Here is a 9,719-nt window from a genome sequence, read left to right on the forward strand (position 1 = left end):
AAATGGATTGACAATAATAGTGCAGAGAAATGCATTCCAAGTCTTGATTTTTTTTTCCCTGCCCAGACGCCCTGCGATTTGACTTTGACAGTTTTCATGGTTCTCTGAGATTATTAATGACCTCTCCTGACCAGTCCTCTCTTCATATTCCCCTTCATCCATCAGAGAGCATGGTGCTGTTGATCTGTCTCTCCTTGAACTGGCAAGGCAGAAGTCATTTGCCAATCTCCCTGGGAGGTGATGGCTCAGAATACACAGCAGATGTTTTATTCCGCAACTCTTCTCCCTCCTAGAGCTTCTCCCCGTCTGCTGAGGTTATTGCTTATTTTGCCAGGAGGAGGAGATGTTGTATTGTCATCAAGAAACCTGGAACCATGAGAAGCGCTATGATTCGTGGACGACTTCAGTGGTCTAATTTCTGCATATTTACAAGGTTATTTTATTTGGGCAATGCAAAACAAGAAACCCACAAAGTTTGTTCCACCCCCCCCCCCCATACCTGATACACTTTAATTTATTTTTCTTTTTGTTGAAATAATTAGACGATACTACCATAAAAATGCAGGATAGAAATTGCAAACATTGATAATAAATACTGGCTGATAAAAAGAAACTGACATTGCAAAGGCCCGTTTGTTTTTAGATGTCTAAAAGAGGCGAGGAATGATTCGTGCCAACCAAACATCTACTGGCAGAAGGAAGGGGATGCTTAGCCAGTTTTAGTCACCAGCTTCTATGTCCCAGCTAATGTCACACAGGCTTAAGGGGCACAGTATTGTATTTTGACTTGTCCCATAGAATGTAATGCAGTCAAGGCAGAAATGCGGCTCAACCCAACCTCTAAAAGGCAGGCACTTCCTATAGAAGTGGCTGGAGTTCTCTGCAGCTTGCTCTCATTGTTTATGGCCCATTAGTGCAGCCTTCCTGGTTTAAGGCTATTTTACAATCACTGCAGGTAGTGCAAAAGATGGCTTCAAATTAGAAATGGATCTGAACAAGGGAGGAAAAGGTTGGATATATGCCAGGCATAGGCAAACTGGGCCCTCCTGATGTTTTGGAACTACAGCTCCCATCATCCCTGACCACTGGCCCTGCTAGCTAGGGATGATGGGAGTTGTAGTCCCCAAACATCTGGAGGGACGAAGGTTGCCTATGCCTGATATACACCATAGAGAACGGCTACAAAGTCTGGAGGTTGTCCTGCAATGGTAACCATGTCTACTCAGATGTCCTGCTGAATTCAATGGAGCTTATTCCCAGATCGCAGCCTTGGTCAAGATTTGAGGCTGCAATCCTGGGCATGTTACCACAGTGAACAGGCTGGGTCTTGCTTCCAAGTACATGTGCGTAGAATCAGGATGTATGTAATCAGGGTGGGTGATAAATAAAAGAGCACCTCAAGCTTCCCGATTGTCTTGTCTTGTATATTTGACTCTAAAAAATGTGTTTATAGCCTTCATTTTTACTTACTTACTTGCCACAATGACTTCCAAGCAGTATACAAATATAAAACCAGTTATAAAAACATGGCCACACACCATTAAAATACACAATAAAATAAGATTTTTCTGTGTGTGCATTAGTAGAGATAAGGATGCCTATGCATTCAGCAGCTTTTATTTTCTCAAACAATAAGAAGTTTTTCTCCCAGAGAGATTTGAGGGGAAATTCCATCTTCCAGGAGGCTTGTGGCCTTCTGTCATGCTAGTATGTCACTAGTCGCAAACATCCACATGACACATCTTCTAAATATTAAGGCTTTGGTTGTAAGTGTGCCTTCTGCAAATAGAAAGACTCTTCATTCATGGAAGGCCTTAGATCAGGGGTCAGCAAACTTTTTCAGCAGGGGGCCGACTGTCCCTTCAGCAGACTGTCCCTCAGACCTTGTGGGGGAGCTGGACTCTATTTTGGAAAAAAAAATACGAATTTCTATGCCCCACAAATACCCCAGAGATGCATTTTAAATAAAAGCACTCATTCTACTCACACGAAAACACGCTGATTCCCAGACCGTACACAGGCCGGATTTAGGAGGTGATTGGGCCAGATCCAGCCCCTGGGCCTTAGTTTGCCTACCCATGCCTTAGATCCAGCAGAGAATCCTGCTGGTGGAAGAAGAAAACAGCTTTCGATATAATATTTCCCTCCAGCCTGCTGCAATATTTTGGAGGGTCGTTCAACCTTAGAGAACAGATTTCCAAGGGGCCGCAAGGGGAGGGGAAATTGGTGAAAGCTGCCTCCTTTCTTTTCTGTTAGCAGGAGCAAACTCAGAATCGAAGCCTGTGTACTTAATGGGTATGTTCACACACAAGCCATGAATCCTGGTTTAATAAACCACAACGTTACATGTGACCTATCGGATGTCAGCCAACAATGTTAGATGCGGAGAGCCTTTGCTTCTCCAGATTTTGCTGAACTACAACTGCCCCAGGAAGCAGGACAAATGGTCAAGGATGATGGGAGCTGTAGTTAGTTCATGCAACTAGTTAGAGTGGAGAACTTTGCTTAATGTCCCAACGTGAAATTCTGGTTTGTTGCATCTAAACAAGGCAGGATTAGAAAAAAAACAGCTTTTAAACAGAGGTTGTTGGCTTACAAATCCTGACCTTTTGGGGAGCAACAAAATCCCAGATTGGACATTACGGGAAGTGATTCCTGGTTTGTTTACTCAATCACATGAAGGAAGAAGTAAATAGGCTTCGCTCACCAGCATGCTGCCAATTCACATTGCTGTTTATTAAGCCTAGCTTATGATAAACATGTGAACTTGGCCACTATAGCTAGCTATTTAAAAGGCACTAGTCACATGGTAATTTTACATGTGGAAAAGGCAGGCAAGGAACAGTATTGTAATACAGGATTTGGTTCACATATATCTGAAAGGAACATGAAACATCTATTAAATAACGTTTTTAAAAAGTGGAAGATCTTTTGGAAATGCAATTTCTCCCACGCTCTCCCTTGCAAAGCTACCACTGAGGGATGAAATCTGCATTGTAACTGAAGAATGCTGAATAAAATAAGGACTTCACTGTAACTCAATGCCTATTTATTTGGGTAAAAGCTCCACGGAACACAATGAGTGTGTGTGCAGGCGCTTGCCGTCTTAGGATAACATTTCTGGCATCTGATGAGGCGCACTCTGGTCCACAACAGCTTATAGGGAGCCTCAGTCCCTCCAGATGCCATTGGACCACAGCTGCCATCAGGTAGCATGGCCAGGGGACGGGGATAAGAAATGTCATAATAGCTGCCAGGCAACATGTTCATTACCCGCTGGCTTATGCCACAATTTCTTAGGGGGGGGTAATCAAATGTTGTGCGCTTCTAATTGTTCCATCTGCACAAGCATTTCCATTTGCCGTTCAGGATTATCCCTCCTTGCACCCTGCTCAATTTTGGGGGATGCACAGGGGAAGAAGGGGCAAAGCCCCGTTGCCCCATTGAAGTCCTTGTGTGGGACTTCTGCTGACAAGGCTCATTACGTGAATCTCACCCATAGTTTTTTTAAGTGCCATAAGGCTCTTGGGACACGGGTGGTGCTGTGGGTTAAACCACAGAGCCTAGGACTTGCCGATCAGAAGGTCGGTGACTCGAATCCCCGTGACGGGGTGAGCTCCCGTTGCTCGGTCCCTGCTCCTGCCAACCTAGCAGTTCAAAAGCACATCAAAGTGTAAGTAGATAAATAGGTACCGCTCCGACGGGAAGGTAAATGGCGTTTCCGTGCGCTGCTCTGGTTCGCTAGAAGCGGCTTAGTCATGCTGGCCACATGACCCGGAAGCTGTATGCCGGCTCCCTCGGCCAATAAAGCGAGATGAGCGCCGCAACCCCAGAGTCGGTCATGACTGGACCTAATGGTCAGGGGTCCCTTTACCTTTATTAAGGCTCCCTTGTTTTCCCAAAAAGCCCAGCGCTCCAGCAATAGTTTCAAAGAACGTTAGCCCAGGAAAAGAAAAGAAAAAGATTACCACTGCAGTATTTAACTTTCTTCACCTGAGCTCTGAGACCTGAAAACAAGAACTCAAGATGGCCTACTGCTGACTGTTGTTTCTCAGCTCCCCCTGACCAGCCTTCTAGCTTGAGCCGAGAGATTTAAGAAAGCCTCCCATTACTTGCACCTTTAGAGCTCATTTTCTCTCTGCCTATCTGTCTTTTTCAGACAGCCTTCTGGCCTGCTTAGCTTAGAAGAAATTCCTTCAGTTTTGCCTAGAGGGACCGAGGGGAGCATTGTGAGGAGCATCTGACTCAGAATTGATTTGCCGGAGTGTTTCGCGTGGTGCGTTCCTAGCAGTCCGGGGAGCTGGAGAAAATGTAGGCCTCCAGGCATCCGTGGAGCAGGCAGGTGTTTTGGGGAGGGGGTTTTACAAGGGGAAAAAAACCCCTCCACTCCTGCTGATCGCTTCTGATCCTGCCCTGTGTCAGTTTTGGATACACCAGCAAAATTAAAATCATTTGATGTGTGGCAAGCTGTGCTTGGCATATGCTTGGAAATCCGCAAACGAGAGGGGAGCTGAATTAAAAATAATTGAGAAAAGGAAAAGGGGAGGAAAACCCCGACAACAACACCGAGATGCAACATTTGGTGTTTCCTTAGGCTCCTGCTGTGAGCAATGTCCGTCTGGAATTTAATGTTCAAGGAGATGTGTGTGTATATAGATTGAGCCTTGAGCGTAATAAATTCTTGGGGTCCTGCGCAGACTGGCAACCTGCCCTATTTCTCTCCTGCCAGATGAAAGGCAATAACGCTACCCGACTTTTCTTCTGTGCAAGCAGGCCCAATATGATGACAGCTTTCCACTTGATTGCCTATGTGGCAGCCGAATCAAAGGAATAAGCCACACACGCACACACATGCCCTGCAGTGAAGCTGTAATACCTGATCTTTGCCTTCTGGCATCAGAAATGCACGGCCTGTCTCTCTCCAGCCTCGCTCTTGCCTTCTAGCTTCATGCTAAAAGCCTGTAATGTTACAGGTTGCAAGGCTTAGTCCACAGTGTTTTGTGTGTGTGTGTTTCAGTGGGAAGAATCATTCTGATGCACGCTTACTTGGAACTAAGCCCCATTGAATAAAGTGAGATTTACTTCCTGCTGAACTAGTAGAGGTTTGGCAGGAACCATCCCGACCCTCTTTTAGATGTCTTCTGAAAATGGTAATTGTTTAGGCGGGCTTTCACGGTGTGAATTTCTCTCTAACCAACCTGTACCTACTGTTTAACCGATGCTTTTTATTATATGCTTTTAGAGATACTTTTACTGATTCTATTAAAATTTGTGTATGTTGCATAACATCTTAGTACACTTCATGAAAGTTCCACTTGTAGACATTTCAGTTAACAAAATAAACACACACACACACACACACACACACACACACACTTACCTGGCGTGGGAACCACAGGTGAGGCTCGTCTACTGCACTCCAGGTGTACTGACCCCCTACGATCTCCCAATGCAGGAAACTTGACTACATAATCTGTGGTAGTGGGGGATTGTGTTTGTGTACCCACTCCCAGAACACAGTGATGACTATGATACGATGCGATAATCTTTATTGTCATTGTCCCATACAGAACAACGAAATAGGAAAAATCTACATCAGACATTCAAAAGCCAACAAGCCTGCTATCCCAGCTATCCCAGCCTGGTTAGCCCCCTAAAAACTCTGATACCTCATTTTAAAATACAATATACTCCCATAGAGACTACCTTACACTGCGTTTAAAACCAAAATCGCATTTGAATAGAAACTGTTTCTCAGGCGACTAGTCCTAGTCTTTATAACCCTGTACCTTCTTCCAGAAGGCAGAAACTGAAATAGATTATTTCCAGAGTGCACACTGTCCTTCACTATCTCTGCAGCTTTCTTATGGCACCTGGAAGCATAGATTTGATCCAAGGTGGGAAGAGTGCACCCAGTTATTCTCTGTGCAGTCTTTACAACCCTGGACAGCATCGTTTTTCCCCACACCGTGCAGCTCCCAAACCACAAACACAGACCATAAGTTAATACACTCTCAACAGTACAATGGTAAAATGCCATCAATGGGTCCTTTGAGAGATTATTTTTCCGGACCCAGGTTAGGTCATCTCTCAACTCTATTCCCGGGGAGGGGGGGAATAGAAATCATATTCAAAAACTGCAATGTATAATTTGCTAGCACTGCAAGTATAGTCAAGAATGGTTACAATAAAAACTGAGTTGCAATCGCTGTTATCGCTTTGGCAGAAATCACTGCACAATTGTTGGCATCCGTCTGTCTTGAGGAACAATGGCATGTGCCTCTGGGGGTGAAGTCCAACCACTGGAGAATCACAGCACCTGCTGTGGCTGCAGAAACCGGTTAACCCAGGCATAGTCAAACTCCGGCCCTCCAGATGTTTGGGACTACAATTCCCATCATCCCTGACCACTGGTCCTGTTAGCTAGGGATGATGGGAATTGTAGTCCCAAACATCTGGAGGACTGGAGTTTGCCTATGCCCTGGGTTAACTTGTGACTGCTGCCTCCCACATTGTTTTGCTGTGTTAGCAGCACCGAAATGACCTTTCTGGGGTGCAAGCCTGGGCAGTGCTGCCCAAACAACAAGTTCCCCTTCTTGGCTTCGCTGATGTGATCCAAAGAAAAGCAGAACAATACGTCTGGCACGAGCTTGGCTGCAGGAGTTGCCGGAAGGAGGAGTAAAAGGAGTCATCCAACCGTCCTAGGGACTCCACTCCGTATTGGTGTAGGGTTTACTCCTTGGCCCTTTCTTCTCCCAAAAATGTCCCATAAGACAGTGGGCATGGCATAATGCAATCTTATTAAAAGGCAGGGTATTATCCAACACTGTTCCAGTTATTTCAGTAGAGGGTGTCGTGACTGTCTGGACCATGCAGAGACTACTGTTGATTGCAGTCATCCAATTCTGCTAAGGTCTTGACTATCAACTGAAATCACCCACCAAAAGCAACAGTTCGATGATAAGAGCATCTCTGTGGTATGCAGAGGATCCCAGGTTCAGTTCCTGGTAGGGCTGGGAACATGCCCTGTCTGGAGAGCTTCTGCCAATCAGTGTAGACAGTACAGTGGTACCTCGGGTTACAGACGCTTCAGGTTACAGACTCTGCTAACCCAGAAATAGTACCTTGGGTTAAGAACTTTGCTTTAGGATGAGAACAGAAATTGTGTGGCAGCAGCGGGAGGCCCCATTAGCTAAAGTGGTACCTCAGGTTAAGAACAGTTTCAGGTTAAGAACGGACCTCCAGAACGAATTAAGTTCTTAACCCCAGGTACCACTGTACTGAGCCAGATGGATCAACAGTCTGACTCAGCATTACGTAGCTAGACATGTGTCTAGAGATTTCTATAATCCACTGGTGACCATGACCAGTGGATTTGAAAAAGGATCTTTTTCTGTCTTGAGGCAACACTGGGTTCTCTCTCTGATGCTGGCGGGTGGGTGAGGTGAGTCAATCTGGGATTGACTGCTTCAGGGCTCATTTGTTCACCCTGGTATTTCCTAGGGGAGCAAATGACAACTTTCCTCAACATGTTGCCCAAGGAACAAAAGCAATTATCTAAAGTTATGCAGGCAGAGACCATTAAATTAGCCAGCAGCAGATTAACACTGCCAAGCATACTGTTGATTGCAATGAGAGAACAAGCAGCTTCCGCAATTAATTCTGCAAAGCCGCCCAAGGTTCAGGCTGACCTACCTTCCAAAGAAAGACCGGAGATAAGATCCAATTTGAAGGAGAAATCTTGTTTAACCCCACCAAGCCAGTCTTTCTTTTGCAAACCCACATGCCAAAGTAAACCTCCCACAAGCTATTGGAAGTCGTGCTGAGTCTTCTCGCAGAACATCTGGCAACATCACTTCCCTACAGGGGCAGCAACAGAATGAAATAACTTTTCAAAGATGGCAAGGAAATAGATGGAAGAACACTAGCTCAACCTGAGCATAGCTCAGACGGAAGGAATAGCCTTTCCAAAAAGGAGCTGAATGGGTGACACATTATTCCAGGTAGGAGCATCTGATGCTACAAGCTACAAGTCCACATGCACAGAACTGCACAGGGACTATGAAGAACAGGGTTTTTTTTTACAAATAATTTTGAGTACTCATCTCTGCAATTCAGGTGTTTGTTTTTATACAGCAGGACATTTGCCACCAGGGTTGAAATTACTTGGAAGTAAGTCCCCTGAAATCAATGGGATATATTTTCAAGTATGCATTATTAGGGCCAGTCGATAACTCATGTTATGTGTCTATTATAAATGACCTCTCTCGATATTTTATGGCTGAATTAGGCTGCAATCTTTCACACACTTACCTGGGAATAAGACCCATCGAAAACAATTGCACTTCTGAGTAGATATGCGCAGGATTCTTAGCCCTGATTCTTCTTTAAAAACTTGATTATGAGCGTCATCAAATTCACGGGTCTAGATTAGAATTTGACTTTTTTAATAAAAAAAAAGCCAGGGAAAAATCCACATAATTCGGTTTCTGCCTTTTTACTTTTGTGTTTTCTCTTCTGAGAAATGGAATTGCTGATTGATCTACCCTGGCAGCCACTCCAAATTCTCCAAGACTTGCTGTTCAGTTTTCTCCAGGAGCAGATTATTTTCAGATTTTGTGAAAATAGCCCAGGGCATTTCCTGTTTCGTCATGAGAGAGCAAATTTGGGTTGATGCTGCGATGTGCAAATGCCATCTAATAACAAGTAAGAGCAGCATTTATTGTATCAAAACATATGTACTCAAACTGATTATTTTGTATTGTGGTGCAAGTCCAGATAACTCGCAATCTACAAGCACTTAACTTGTGCACATTCAGCTTTACATGTTTGGCAATTTTTTAAAATAGAAAAATCAAAGGGAGCAAAAAGGGGGCGGGGAGCTTTGGCAATTCCACCCACCATTGCACCCAATGTGTTTTGACTATTGTTAACGGAGAAATCTGAGGGCTCCCTTGGACAAAAAAACAAGGACACCAGCCAGGAATACCAGAGCAAAACAGCAGCCAGTAGGCTTGGTCTTTATTGAAGACTGTCATGACAGGACTCCCACCACCAGGTGAAACAAAATGGAAGCCCCAAAGAAAAGAGCACCCAAACTTTTATTAGTTACTAATCCCCCAAACTACACCCCTAGAACTACATCACAACTACATAATGACTACATCATTGACACATCACAGAAAGGAGGGGTTGAGGGAGGAGTTGTGGAGGTAACCTTAGTGCCTTGTCACCTGGCTGGTTCCTCCTTTCCCCCTCCCCATGAGTCACTTCCAGGAGACAAAGGGGAGCTGGCAGTTTCCTGCCCCCAGAGGGAAGATCTGATCATTGTCCTTTGTTCCAGTCCATGTTGAATCCATTCCCATATGCAAGTCCTTTGTGACCTTGATGGTCTTCTGTCTGGGACCATCAAGGTTGTCATGCCAACTGGGTAGGGCTCCTGTGTATGTGCTGCTTGGTTAAGGGATTATGGCCGTCCTGTATCAAACCATCCTCCTTTGATAGTCCTTCCTTCATGGAGTAAAATAAAAGTGAACCAGTGTAAATCCAACGTATGGTTGATTTACTATGAATTTATAACAGAAACATCGCGTATGTCCTGTGTGAGTGTGTATGTGTCGTGTTTGTACAAACTGAATGATTGGGGGGGGGTGTTTCCTGCAACACTATACAGTATACTATTTTGGCTTCACGTCCTATCCCAAGAATGTAACCCATGT

The sequence above is a fragment of the Podarcis raffonei genome, chromosome 3 (assembly GCF_027172205.1).
Source record: "Podarcis raffonei isolate rPodRaf1 chromosome 3, rPodRaf1.pri, whole genome shotgun sequence".
Classification (NCBI taxonomy): domain Eukaryota; kingdom Metazoa; phylum Chordata; class Lepidosauria; order Squamata; family Lacertidae; genus Podarcis; species Podarcis raffonei.